At 51.6% G+C, this 13,956-nt stretch overlaps 1 protein-coding gene across 1 annotated transcript in view; it reads right to left on the reverse strand.

Annotated features, from left to right (window-relative positions):
* Positions 1 to 4,430: 4,430 nt before the first annotated feature.
* Positions 4,431 to 13,956, reverse strand: part of LOC119563548 (phospholipase A2 inhibitor gamma subunit B-like) — a 33,130-nt gene continuing 23,604 nt past the window's right edge. The window contains exon 2 of the transcript XR_006287346.1: positions 4,431 to 4,670. The gene's annotated coding sequence lies outside the window, so the exon portion shown is untranslated. The remainder of the gene's footprint in view (positions 4,671 to 13,956) is intronic.

The following is a 13,956-nucleotide window of genomic DNA, read 5'->3' on the forward strand; positions in this document are numbered from 1 at the left end:
TGTGGGGCACAACGACCGCCCCCTCCTCTGCTCCTCAGAGCCCCATCTAGGCCCCCACAGCCTTAATTTCTCCACTGGCTCTGCTCCCCGCAGCCCGTCTGCTCATCCACACAGACAGGAGAGAAGCTTCAGCAGGAGGACCCCAGCGAGGGCTGAGAGGAGGAGCCCGGCTAACCCCATGCCAGCCGTCTCGCAGGCGGTGGTGCACATGTCCATGACTGGAACTACACTGTCCCCTGGGACGACATCAAATGCCTTCAGTAGCATGGCACAGTAGGACTTGGTAGTGCAACCGTGAAGGATGTCGAACGGGTCATCTCCACCTGCGTGTGTGTGGGGAGAAAGCAGGCGATTGGCATCCGGGGAGCCTCTCCACTGCACAAGCTGGTGTGGGGCACAACGACCGCCCCCTCCTCTGCTCCTCAGAGCCCCATCTAGGCCCCCACAGCCTTAATTTCTCCACTGGCTCTGCTCCCCGCAGCCCGTCTGGCCCTAGATGGCCTCTCCCTGCTCCTCTGCTGTGGCAGACACACTGTGTCTCCTTGAGCAAGTCACTTGCAGCCCCAATCCAGAGCCCACCGACAACACCCAGACTGGGCTTGAATTAGCCCCACCACCCATCCAGCAAAGCAGCAGCTCAGTGCAGGTGGCAGGAGTGGGATCTCTGAGATTTTTAGTGGGGAATTAAGGCAACTTGATGGGACTTGGGAAAATTACGCTTAATTCCCAGCTCTGCCCCAGCCTTCCTGTGTGACCTTGGACAAGTCACCACATTGCTCTGTGCCTCAGTTTCCCCAGCTGTAAAACAGAGAGAACACTCCTTCCTTTGCCTGTGTAGATCACAAGCTCTTTGGCGCACGGACTGTCACTATGAACTTGGCACAAGGAGGGTCTCCCATCTCGGTTGGGGTCTGTGCAGCGCACCAGGAGCTCCCAATACTAAGCCAGGCCCCACCACAAAGAGCTTACAGATTAAACTCTATCTGGGCAAAATATGGGAGGGGCAACGGAGGCAAAGAAAGGGGAAGTCAATGGCCCAAGGTCACACAGGAGCCAGCACTGGGAATAGGACCCAGGTGTCCTGATCTCCAGCTGATATCTTTACCCAGCAGACCCCACAGCATCCTGTCCTAGAGTAGGAGTTTGGGACAGATGTGAGACCTGGGGTCCAGAGGCCTGTACTGAGCCATGTGCCAGCCAGGGATGGACTCTTGGATCAAGAAGTGGTAAGTGGTTTTCCCCAGGGAATCTCAAGGGTAACATTAATGCAAATTCCCCACCTCCGGTTACTCCAAAACCAACCTTGTGAAGCTATACTGGGAGGGGGGCACCTTTCTCTTCTCCCCTGAAACATGAGGCCAAGAACAAAGGTCCAAGCCATGGGAAAGAATGAATGAGCTATTCATCGGAGCTCTGGGGCTGACTCAGGGATGGTTATGAACTTGTAACAACAAGGAAAACCCAGAATAATTTAACGGAAGTTACCACGTGCCTTTTCTTTTGATTGAGTAGAAACATTGGGTCTCAGCTCCAGTACACTCTATGGTCCCTTGCTGGCAATAACTTGAGTTTGAGAAGATGCAGCCCCGGCAGCTCCGGCCATTGGGTTTGGTGTCGGCCGGGGGCACTGGGAAGAAGCGGAGCAAACACAGTCAGCTCGGGGGACGAGCCCCAGGACGGGTCGGGGCCGGGAGAGCAGCTGGGGGCTGCACAGCTCAGCCCCGGGGGCCCCCTGCAGGGGGAGCTGTAGCTCCAGGGATGCCAGGGGCAGCAGGGGCGGGGGAAAGGTTTGCAGCAGGGAGCCCTGGACCCCGCCCCGGGTGGGATCAGGTGGGTTCACACCCTGTGGGAGCCTAGAGCCCCGCCCCCTAAACTCCACCCAGCGTTATTCAATGGTGCCCCCCCTGCAAGGCGGGAGAACCAGTCGCAGGAAGTTATCGGGGGCAGGTTCCAGGGAACAGGAGGTGCAGGGGATGGGGGAGGAGAGGCAGAGGTGGGGAGACGTACATGGAACCGCGGTTGCTCTGCAGGCGTCTCCCACGCAGCAGGAGATGCTCATCCTTACTGTCTCTCCGTTCCAGTATGTGATAGAGAGGAGGCCGGCTTTACATTGGATGGGTGTCGCACAGGTCTTGGTAACGTTCTGAGACTTCACGCCCGCTGCACAGAAGGCGAGACAGAGATTTATTCCCCTTCCACTCCTACACCATCGACACCCACTGCACAACGACGGCCATAATCCTCGCTCTACCCATTGGGAAACTCAGCCACAGGGAGGGGGAAGGAAGTTCAGAAATCGCAGCACCCTACCTGCGGTTTATAACCTACCGCTTAAGCCAGCCTCTGCACCACATGACTGGTGGGTAGGTCGTGTAATGGCAATTTTAAAAAAGGCTCGAGAGGCGATCCTGCAGGCAATTGCAGGCCGGTGAGCCTAACTTCAGTGCCAGGCAAATAGGTTGAAACTACAGTGAAGAACAGAATTATCAGACACATAGGTTAACAGGATTTTTTGGGGAAGAGTCAATATGGCTTTTGTAAGGGGAAGTCATGCCTCACCAATCTATTAGAATTCTTTGAGGGGAGCAACAAGCACAGTTTACTTGGACTTTCAGAAAGCCTCCGAGAAGGTCCCTCATCTTATGCAAGCTAAGCTGTCATGGGAGAAGTGGGAAGGTCCTCTCATGGATAAGTAACTTGTTAAAAGACAGGAAACAGAAGAGAAACAGGGTAGGAATAAATGGTCAATTTTCACAGCGGGGTGCCCCAGGGATCTGTACTGAGACCAGACCACTCCAACTGGGTCATTAATGATCTGCAAAACAGAGATGTGGTGAAGTTTGCGGACGATACAAAATTAGTCAAGAGAGTTATGCCCAAAGCAGACTGCAAGAAGTCACAAAGGGATCTCGCAAAACTAGGTGACAAAATGGCAGATGAAATTCAATATTGATAAATGAAAACTAATACACATCCCAACTCTACATACAAAATGAGGGGTCTAAATTAGCTGTTACCACTCTAGAAAGAGATGTTGGCGTCATCATGGATAGTTCTCTGGGCAGGAGCTCCATGTGCAGTGGCAGTCAAAAGAGCGAACAGAATGCTAGGAACCATGAGCAAAGGGATCGATAATATGACAGAAAATATTATAATGCCACTAGATAAATCCATGAGATGCCCACTTATTGAATAGTGCCTGCAGTTCTGGTCACCCCAGTGCAATATTAGAATTGGAAAAAGAGCAGAGAAAGGCAACCAAAACGATAGGGGGATAGAACAGGTTCCACACGAGGAGAGATTAATAAGAGTGGGACTGTTCAGCTTGCAAAAGAGATGCCTAAGGGGGGACATGATTGAGGTCTATAAACCCATAACCGGTGTAGAGAAAGTGAAGAGGGAAGTGTTATTTATCCCTTTATATAACACAAGATCCAGGGGTCGCCCAATGAAACTAATAGGCAGCAGGTTTTAAACAAACAAAAGGAAGTATTTCTTCACACAACATACAGGCAACCTGTGGAACTCACTGCCAGGGGATGTTGTGAAAGTCAAAGTACAACTGGGTTCCAAAAGGAGCTAGATACATTCTTTGAGAGTAGGTTCATCAATGGCTATTGGCCAAGATGGTTAGGGACACAACCTCATGATCTGGGTGAGCCTCAACGTCTGACTGCCAGAAGCTGGGACCAGATGACAGGGATCACTCAAAATTGCTTGAACTGTTCAGTCCCTCAGAAGCACTGACAGCCTTAAAATGTACACGTCAGCAAAGTAAGAACGACGTTACTTGAGAACATGCTGGAGTTGGATTTACGGCGATTTATGCTGTGCACGTTTGTAGCTGACGTTGACAGTTGATGTTTGTGTTTTAAGGTTATAAAGCTTGAATTTTTTGAATCACAACATCTGCTGTTATTCCCCAATTATTGTCTGAAAACCCCCACCCCTGCCACGCTCAATCATTTCCTGAAACTTTGAAAACTTCAGTAGATAAAAACTGAGAAAAAATCCTTAAAACTAACCATTGTCAGAATGATAAACCAGATCCAAACTGAATTCAGCCAAGATTACCTATTTAATCCTCCACCACTGCCTTTTGTAAGGAAGAGCTGGCCCAGTTCAGACTCCCGACAAGGGGTTCCGAGTTCTGGACCCCAAACAGAGCTGGGCACCTCCGTGCAGCCAGGACTTAGGTGCCAAACTCTGGGAGAGGGGCAGGGCTTAGCTCCCTGCTCAGCGTGCTGGCTTTTGTGGATCCCTTTCAAAGGTGCTTCTCTCTCCCTAGGTCCCGTATGGGCAGCCTGGGCCCCTGACCCAGAGTCCATGGAGACCACTGGCTGGCTACTGTCCTGGGAGCCAGGCATTGCAATGCTGGGCCTAAATCCCCTTTGGGGACCTAGCCCACAGGGCCTGGCATAGAACCCAGTCAACCACTGCTCAGATCCATTCACCCCACTCCCTTCCCGCAGCTGGGACTAGGAGAGGACCCAGGCGTCCTAGCTCCCCAGCCTGTTCCCTGACCCACGGTGGTTAGGGTCCATCTCACCTACCCACTGTTTTTTCTAACACAGAGATGGCACAAGAGTCAAACCCAGCCGGGCAGGTCCGTAGGTCGCCCGTGCAGCTGGTTCCTGGTCCATCGCAGACCTCACACTGCAGACAGGCCCCTAGAGAGGGAGAGAGAACAGGATGTCTCTAGTTTGTCCCTCCCTCGCCCCCTTGCTTTTCCAGGGGGTTGATCGACAGCAGCTGAAGAACTGGGGCCGATTCACTCCAGCTGGGGACCCAACAGAAATGCCTTTTTATTGTGTCTAGAGCACTGACGTTCAGCTCTGTTCCCTTTCAGTCACACTCGTCGTGGGGAAGATCTGAGTTTTTATTACACTGGCCACCTAAGGAAATCAGCCCCTGTAGGAACACAGCCCCACTCACCCATAGCCAGGAGAGCAGCGAGGATGCAGATGGCAAGAGAAGCCTCCATGGTGATGGGGAAGCAGGAGATCGGCAGTGGGGTCTCTGATGCAGCAAAATTTCCGGCCGGGGGATTTATCACAAACGAACTGAAATTAGATCAGACAAGGGATTGCATATGCATGAGCCATCAACAGGTGGATGGAACCACTGAGCCATTTGCCAGAGTTCTGGGATAGCCGCACCTCTGACCCCTTTGCGGCTGGTACGTTCATGGCACTCACCAAGTGAAGTCAGAGACAAACCTGAAATGCTCCTGCTGGTAGGCTGCAGTGTGAGATGACTCTGTCTCTGGGAATCCAGAAAAATCACCCACAAGAACACAAACCAGAGGGAGACAAAGCAGGCTGCTCCCTATGACTGCGAGAGACAACTCAGCCCACTTTGTTCTAGGATGGTTCTTTGCAGGCTGCCTCTGGTCCCACACTTCCCTGCAGAGCCCCCAAGACTGCCAGCAGGACCAGGAAACCCCACTCCTCCCCCCTTGAAGAGAGAGCTTGCCTCTGCAGACACTCCTCAATACACAACATCCAGCTCCCTGCAAAGAGGCTCTCAGCCATGCACTACTTTTAACAGCAGAGGGATCCCAGGGTCCAGGCCAGGCCAAAGCCGTATCTCTCCTCCAGAGCCAAATTCCCTCTATGTTGCCCTCCCTAGAGATCAGAGCCTGGGGCCTGGCATCATCACTCCTGATTCCCTGGGGAGGAGGAGGAACTGTGCTGATCCTGCCCCCCAAGGAGGTGGAGTTTTGCTCCCCACACCACACAGGAGTGGTACCTCCCCCACCCGCTTGGGGTCTCTCACTTCGGCACAGATTATCAGGCAGCCATAGACTGGGCAGAGACATTCCCCCTCCCTCCTGGTGGCAGCTACCTCTGTTCTCTGCCCTCTTGCCCCCACCACTGTAACTGTGCTGGGGCATTTCCCACCCTTGGGGGTGTCACGGCATTGCCAGTGCTCTGCAGCTGCCTCAGTTTCCCCATATTTGGCTAGAGGCTCAGCCACCCACATTCTCTGTTCTGCTCCATGCTCCCTGGCAAGGCACGGAGGGGAACAGAGCTGATTTCCTGGGCCTGGCTGACAGAATACAGGGGCTTAAGGGGAGTCAGAGAGTCACCTCTCTGGTGCGGTGTCGGGCGGCTCGCTCACCCCCACAGTGATAAATGAAGTGGGGGGGAGCTCCCTTTTATGGACACCCAGCCAGCCAGTTAGCTATAAAGTTCCTCTTGGTGGCTACTTGCTTTACCTGTAAAGGGTTAAAAAACCCCAGGTATAGAATCATAGAATCGTAGAATATCAGGGTTGGAAGGGACCCCAGAAGGTCATCTAGTCCAACCCCCTGCTCAAAGCAGGACCAATCCCCAACTAAATCATCCCAGCCAGGGCTTGGTCAAGCCTGACCTTAAAAACTTCTAAGGAAGGAGATTCCACCACCTCCCTAGGTAACGCATTCCAGTGTTTCACCACCCTCCTAGTGAAAAAGTTTTTCTAATATCCCACCTAAACCTTCCCCACTGCAACTTGAGACCATTACTCCTTGTTCTGTCATCTGCTGCCACTGAGAACAGTCTAGGTCCATCCTCTTTGGAACCCCCTTTCAGGTAGTTGAAAGCAGCTATCAAATCCCCCCTCATTCTTCTCTTCTGCAGACTAAACAATCCCAGTTCCCTCAGCCTCTCCTCATAAGTCATGTGTTCCAGTCCCCTAATCATTTTTGTTGCCCTCCGCTGGACATTTTCCAATTTTTCCACCTCCTTCTTGTAGTGTGAGGCCCAAAACTGGACACAATACTCCAGATGAGGCCTCACCAGTGTCGAATAGAGGGGAACAATCACGTCCCTCGATCTGCTGGCAATGCCCCTACTTAGACATCCCAAAATGCCATTGGCCTTCTTGGCAACAAGGGCACACTGTTGACTCATATCCAGCTCCTTGTCCACTGTAACCCCTAGGTCCTTTTCTGCAGAACTGCTGCCGAGCCATTCGGTCCCCAGTCTGTAGCGGTGCATGGGATTCTTCCGTCCTAAGTGCAGGACTCTGCACTTGTCCTTGTTGAACCTCATCAGATTTCTTTTGGCCCAATCCTCCAATTTGTCTAGGGCCCTCTGTATCCTATCCCTACCCTCCAGCGTATCTACCTCTCCTCCCAGTTTAGTGTCATCTGCAAACTTGCTGAGGGTGCAATCCACACCATCCTCCAGATCATTTATGAAGATATTGAACAAAACCAGCCCCAGGACCGACCCTTGGGGCACTCCACTTCATACTGGCTGCCAACTAGACATGGAGCCATTGATCACTACCCGTTGAGCCCGACAATCTAGCCAACTTTCTACCCACCTTATAGTCCATTCATCCAGCCCATACTTCTTTAACTTGCTGGCAAGAATACTGTGGGAGACAGTGTCAAAAGCTTTGCTAAAGTCAAGGAACAAAAGTCAAGGTAAAGGAAAGGGCGCGGGCACCTGACCAAAAGAGCCAATGGGAAGGCAAGAACTTTTTAAAATTGGGGAAAAAGCTTCCCCTGTGTGTTCTGGGGTTGTTCTCCGGAGAGAAGGGGACAGAGCAAAGCCAGGGCTGTGGCTATGCTGTAAAAGGCTTTTTGCCAGGTTTGGGAATCATCAGATTATACCTAGAACTACCCAAATATGTCAGCAGATTAGGAAATGTCGAGAAAGACACAATTAGGGTTATTTCTTTTATTTTCCGTAAGGCTCGTGGACTCCTCCGTGCTAACCCCCAAATGCTTTTCTTTTGCTTGTAACCTTCACGCTGGACCTCAGGAAGGTTATTCTTGATGTTTAATTTTTGTAAGTAGGTTTTTTAAATCCAGCAAAATCCTAAATTCCAGATGTATTTTCTTTCTTGTTGGGTTTAATAAAATTTACCTTTTTTAAGAACAGGATGGGATTTTTTTTTTGTCCTAAAAGGTTTGTGTGTGTTGTCTAATTAGCTGATGGCAACAGCTGATTTCCTTTTTTTTCCCTCAGCTCTTCCCGGGAAGGGGGGTGAAAGGGCTCGAGGGTACCCCAGAGGAAGGAATTCCCAAGTGTTCCTTCTGGGTTCTCAAAAGGGGGCGGGTTGCACTTGGGTGGTGGCAGCATCGACCCATCCAAGCTCAGAGAGAAGCTGTGACCTTGGGAGTTTAATACAAGCCTGGAGTGGCCAGTATGAATTTTTAAAATCTTTGGGGCCCCACTTCTGCACTCCAAGTGCCAGAGTGGGGAATCATCCTTGTCACATGGGGAAGGAACCCAGGAAGGCTCACTTGGGAATTCCTCCCTGGGGGGTACCCTCAAGCCCTTTCACCCCCCTCCAGGGAAGAGCTGAGAAAAAACAAGGGAAATCAGCTATTGCCACCAGCCAATCAAACAACATGGGCACAAACCTCCTAGGACACCAAAAATCCCATCCTGTTCTTAAAAAAGGTAAATTTTATTAAACCCAACAAGAAAGAAAATACATCTGGAATTTAGGCTTTTGCTAGATTTTAAAAAAACCCACTTACAAAAATTAAACATCAAGAATAACCTTCCTGAGGTCCAGCTTAAAGGTTACAAGCAAAACAAAAGCATTTGAGGGTTAGCACAGAGGAGTCCACAAGCCTTACAGAAAATAAAAGAAATAACCCTAATCGCATCTTTCTCGACATTTCCTAATCTGCTGACATATCTGGGTAGTTCTAGGTACAATCTGATGATTTCCAAATCTGGCAAAAAGCCTTTTACAGCATAGCCACAGCCCTGGCTTTGCTCTGTCCCCTTCTCTCCGGAGAACAACCCCAGAACACACAGGGGAAGCTTTTTCCCCAATTTTAAAAAGTTTTCGCCTTCCCATTGGCTCTTTTGGTCAGGTGCCCTCTCCCTTTCCTTTACCTGGGGGACTTTTTAACCCTTTACAGGTAAAGCAAGTAGCTACCAAGACAGACTTTATAGCTAATTGGCTGGCTGGATGTCCATGAATGGGAGCTCCCCCCCCAGCTTCATTTATCACACCCACGTCCCCGGCAGCTCACTGGGAAGAGAACTGGAGATTAACGGTGCTTCCTCTTTGATACGACCCCGCCGCACCCGTCAGTTACCCCGACTGCACTCTGGCTCTCGCCTTCATCAGCATTCATAGGGTGGAGGAGTGGGGATGGGAGCCAGGACTCCTGGGTTCTCTCCCTGGCTCTACCAAGGGAGTCCAATTTAGTGGTTAGAGCAGGGGGCTGGGAGCCAGGACAGTTGGGTTCTATCCCCAGCTCGGGGAGGAGGGTCTAGTGGTTACAGCACCCACAGCCCAAAGGGGTATCACTTACCTAATGATCCTTAGAATAAAGTTTGCGTGGGGGGAAGTCGGTGGCTAATTCTGCAGAGTGGAAAAGCTGTCCCCGTCTCTCGCTCTGGCCTGTCCCACCTGGGCTGTCTCTGGCTCTTTTTATGGAAGGGCTCAGGTACCTGCTGTGATGCAATATAGAAACCTAGACAGATCTGCACACATCTCCTGGGAAAGTCTGTAAGTTTCTATTCTCCTCACCAGCCAGGCCCACCCTTTGGGCGTCTGTGCACACTGCTAAATCCTCCTGCCTTCCTGCTGGGAAATTGAATTAGAGGAATTAGGAAACCAGCTCCCCTTGGAAGACTTGGGGTGGCAATGCAGGGTAGCAGGTCACACAAGGGACAGGGCGGCAGGACTCCTGGGTTCTGTTTCTGGTGACATGTAGGTTAAGAGCAGGACTCTTGGGTCCCACTCCTGTCCTTGGGAGAAGCAGGACCCAGTGGTGAGAGAAGTGGGGGTGGGAACCGGGATGCCTGGGTTCGATAGAGTGGACAGTGGGGCACAGAAGAGTAGGGTTGGGTGGGCCTTGGAAATCTGGGTTCCATAAGGATGTGGGGTCTAGTGGGTTAAGGCAGGAGGAAGGGGGCCTGCTGGTCAGGATTCCTGGGTTCCCTGGAGAATTGAGGGGTGTCTAGTAGTTAAAACTGCTTGTCAGGACTCTCAGGTTCTTGGCCCATCTCTGGGAGGGGAGTGGGGTCTAGTGAGTAAGAGCCCGAGGACTGGGAGCTAGGACTCCTGGGTTCCATTCCCAGCTCTGGGCGGGGAGTGTGGTCTAGTGGTTAGATCATCCATAGCTCTGAGAGGTGTCACTTACCAAATGCTCCTTAGGGGGCTTCTGCCTGCCCCTTCCCACCGGTGACCACATTTCGGATGCATGAGCCATTGATCAATTCTCCTCCCTGCTGGCTAAGAAACAAAAGCCACAGGGATGCGTGAAACCGCCTCTCCCTTAAACCTTAGGGTGCCAACATGGGGAACCAGGTCACCAATGGATGGAGCGGCAGGACTCCTGGGTCCTATTCCTGGCTTGCGAAGGGCATGTGGGCTAAGGGCAGGACTCTTGGGTCTCATTCCTGTCCCTGGGAAAAGTGGCGAGCTGCAGGTTAGAGGAGTGGGGGATGGGAGTGGCCAGGAGTCCTGGGTTTTGCAGAGTAGAGAGTAGGCTGTAGCAGTTAGAGCAGTGTGGGGTTGGGACTGGAAATCAGGGTCCCTCACTTCCATAGAAAGGTGAGTGGGGCCCAGTAGTTAAAACTGGTCATCAGGTTCTATCCCTAGCTCTGGGAGGGGAGTGGGGTCTACTAGGTTAGAGCTGGGGGCGGGGCTGGGAGCCAGGACACTTGGGTTCTATCCCCAGCTCTGGGGGGGTGCCTGGGAGCAGTGTGGGCTAGGGACTGTAGCCCAGTGGGCCAGCTTACCTGTATTATATTCATTGCTTTGTTATCCTGCTTTATTCTATTTAGTATTAATGCAAAGAACCTGCAGGCTTTTCTCCTGTAAGATTTGGCTTTGGTAGACAGTGTGAAGCCTGAGGCCTATAACCTTTGGTATAGATAAATGTAAGTAACTCATAAGTTATAGGGAGCTGAAAGTGGTATGCCAGAGCGGGAATTTTATCCAAAATCCCGACATCAGCCACCCACAGAACATCGCTGACGCCAGCATCCGGAAAGTTCCCGACAGAGCCTCCCACCGCAACGGTGCCATGACAGCAAATTGACACGTATGCGAAGAGCGTAACATCGTGCATATACTAACCGATAGAGAACGGACCCCTGAAGGGAAGAAAATACAAACCAGGACCGCTCTTGAATATGCATCGGTCATGGCAGCGTCAGCGTGACCGACTATAAAGGTAACATCCCAAGGGCAGCAGATGGGCTGGAGAGGCGTAGACCTTGGGGAGGAAAGACGAGGACGATAACGGTGATGAGAAAGATAATGGTTAAGTATGAGAGATCAGGGTGTAAGGATGGCCGTCCAAATGTACTTTCGGTGTTATCTCTATCTGCTTGGTTGAGTTTAAGTGTGTGTATCACTTTGCTGAATTATTAATAAATTATACATTTGTATATGTAGAGAGAGTTCCTGTGGTGTGAGCGTTGCACCTGGGCACATCGGGGTTCCCAAATTATATGATCATTTTACAATAATCTTACTGGGCCTGATCTTAAAACAAAAACCTGTTAATCCTCAAGTTACAATTATATATCCCCAGCTTTGGGTCAGGCTACAGGACTGAGTGTCATCACTATGCCAACCTACTCCCATCAGCTAGGCTGATGGAAGCTACCATCGCTTGGGGAGGCAGAGGTCCTACAGCCACAGAACACCCCCCGCCCCCCGCCCCATAACTTGTGTTTACACTCTGCCGTAGCTGTACTGCGACAGCGCCCATCACACAGACCCTGCAGCTCAGAGCTGAGCCGGGTGGGCGGAAGGGATCGCCTGGTTGCAAACCCAGGGGCAAGGAGGGAAGGTGGGAGCAGCAGCGATGGGTAGGACCCTGGGAGGAAGCAGGGAGAGAGAGCTTCTTGGGCACAGAGCCCACCAGAGGGGCAGGCGCGGGGATTTCTGAGCATGGGCGGCTGCTGTTTGTCCCTGCTGCTGTCCAAGAAGCAGGACGCTGGCAGGGTGCATGGTCTTTGCACTGCAGAGAGACCTGCCTTGCATCATCAAGTTCTCCTCCTAAAGGAAATAGCCTTGCAGTGTCCTCAGCAGGTGGCTAAACTGCACGGGGCAGCAAAAGGGGAAATAACAGCCCTGCAACAAAATGCATACAGGCCTAGGGCTAGATTCCGGCTACTTCAGGCCCCAGCCACTCAGATTTAGGCACCACTGGTGTTCACAGATGCACACACACACCCTGGTGTCTGCCAAGCCTTCTGAGCATTCAGCCTCAACATTTGTGTCGTAAAAGTTCCCTTGATACTCACGTTTCTGCCCCCGGGTACCCTGATGCCTGCGTCCCAGCAAGAGCCAGGAGCCCCGATCTTGCTTGCCGGGCTCAATCCAGGAGGTGTGCTCAGAACTGGCTCTACACACCACAGAGGAGGAGGTGGTGGCAGAAGTGGCATCCCTTAGATCCACTAGTCCAGTGGCCAGGATCCTGTCCTGGGTTGATTCACCCCTCTGCCAGAGGTGGAAAAGGGATCTGAACTTGTGCCACCTGCTTCTGAGCTGAGGGCTGAAACCACAGGGATGTACAACAGCCTGGCATGGGGCAGGGGGCATGCTGCAATCTCTCCTCTTCAAGCTGTTCCACTCTATGTGTTCCACCAAACGGCCAAACACCGTTGTGAACCGTAGACCTCTAAAAAGTCAGCCTGAATCGCTTGGAATGTCGTGGGCCTCCCCTCTCTGCGACACCCGTCGCTCATTAGCTGCCAGGGCGGCTGTCCTGCCGAGCCAGGGGTCAATATTTGGTGGCGATCCACTTTTCCATTTCTGCAGAATTAATATTGCAGACACCAAGGCTACACGTTGGAACCAGGCTACTTTGTCACCAGGTATCAGGACTAGAGCCAAGAATGAAACTTAAGGGTAGGGGGGCAAAAAACTTGGTTAACACCGGGTTCTGGTTGCCCGCTGATAGCTCTCGTCCTTCCAGAGTGTCGAGACCAGCAAAATCCAACCTTCTGGAAATCAGGAAATACCGAGTTACAGTAAATGCCCAGGCAGCTATCACTCTGTCCCCATGGCGATCGCACTCCAGCTGCATTCACTGGAGTTGTGCTAAATGGTGGAGAAATCTGTTGGAAGAGTTACATGACTTACAAGGAGAGGCTGAGGAAACTGGGCTTATTTAGTCTGCAGAAGAGAAGAGTGAGGGGGGATTTGGTAGCAGCCTTCAACTACCTGAGGGGAGTTCCAAAGGGGATGGAGCTCGGCTGTTCTCAGTGGAGACCAAGGAGCAGAGGTCTCAAGTTGCAGTGAGGGAGGTCTAGGTTGGATATTAGGAAACACTATTTCACTAGGAGGGTGCTGAAACACTGGAATGGGTTACAGAGGGAGGTGGTGGAATCGCCATCCTTAGAGGTTTTTAAGGCCCAGCTTGAGAAAGCCCTGGCTGGGATGATTTAGTTGGGGTTGGTCCTGCTTTGAGCAGGGGGTTGGACTAGATACCTCCTGAGGTCTCTTCCAACCCTAATATTCTATGGTTCTAAGAGCTCCAAGACCTCCATCTATTTGACAGAGGATATTAAAGGGTGACTTGATCCCAGTTTATAAGCACCGACAAAGGGAACAAATATTGGATCACGGGCTCTTCAGCCAAGCCGAGGAAGATCTAACACCATCCAATGGCTGGAAGTTGAAGCCGGACAAATTCAGGCTGGAACTAAGGTGTCAGTTTTTAATGGTGAGAGTAATTAACCATTGGGACAATTTACCATGGGGCGCGGTGGATTCTCCATCACCAACAATTTTTAAATCCAGATAGGATGTTGTTCTCAGAGGTCAGTGTCTTGGAGTATGGGGGAGTCAGGGCCCTGCACCCCGCACTTCCTGCAATTCACTGTGACTCTCAGCCAGCCAGTAAAAGAGAAGGTTTATTAGATGACAGGAACACAGTCTAAAACAGAGCTTGTAGGTACAGAAAAGAGGACCCCTCAGTCAGGTCCATCTTGGGGGGTAGGGAGCCCAGACCCCGGTGCTGGGCCTCCC

Source organism: Chelonia mydas, chromosome 24 (genome assembly GCF_015237465.2).
Source record: "Chelonia mydas isolate rCheMyd1 chromosome 24, rCheMyd1.pri.v2, whole genome shotgun sequence".
In the NCBI taxonomy this organism is placed as follows: Eukaryota; Metazoa; Chordata; order Testudines; family Cheloniidae; genus Chelonia; species Chelonia mydas.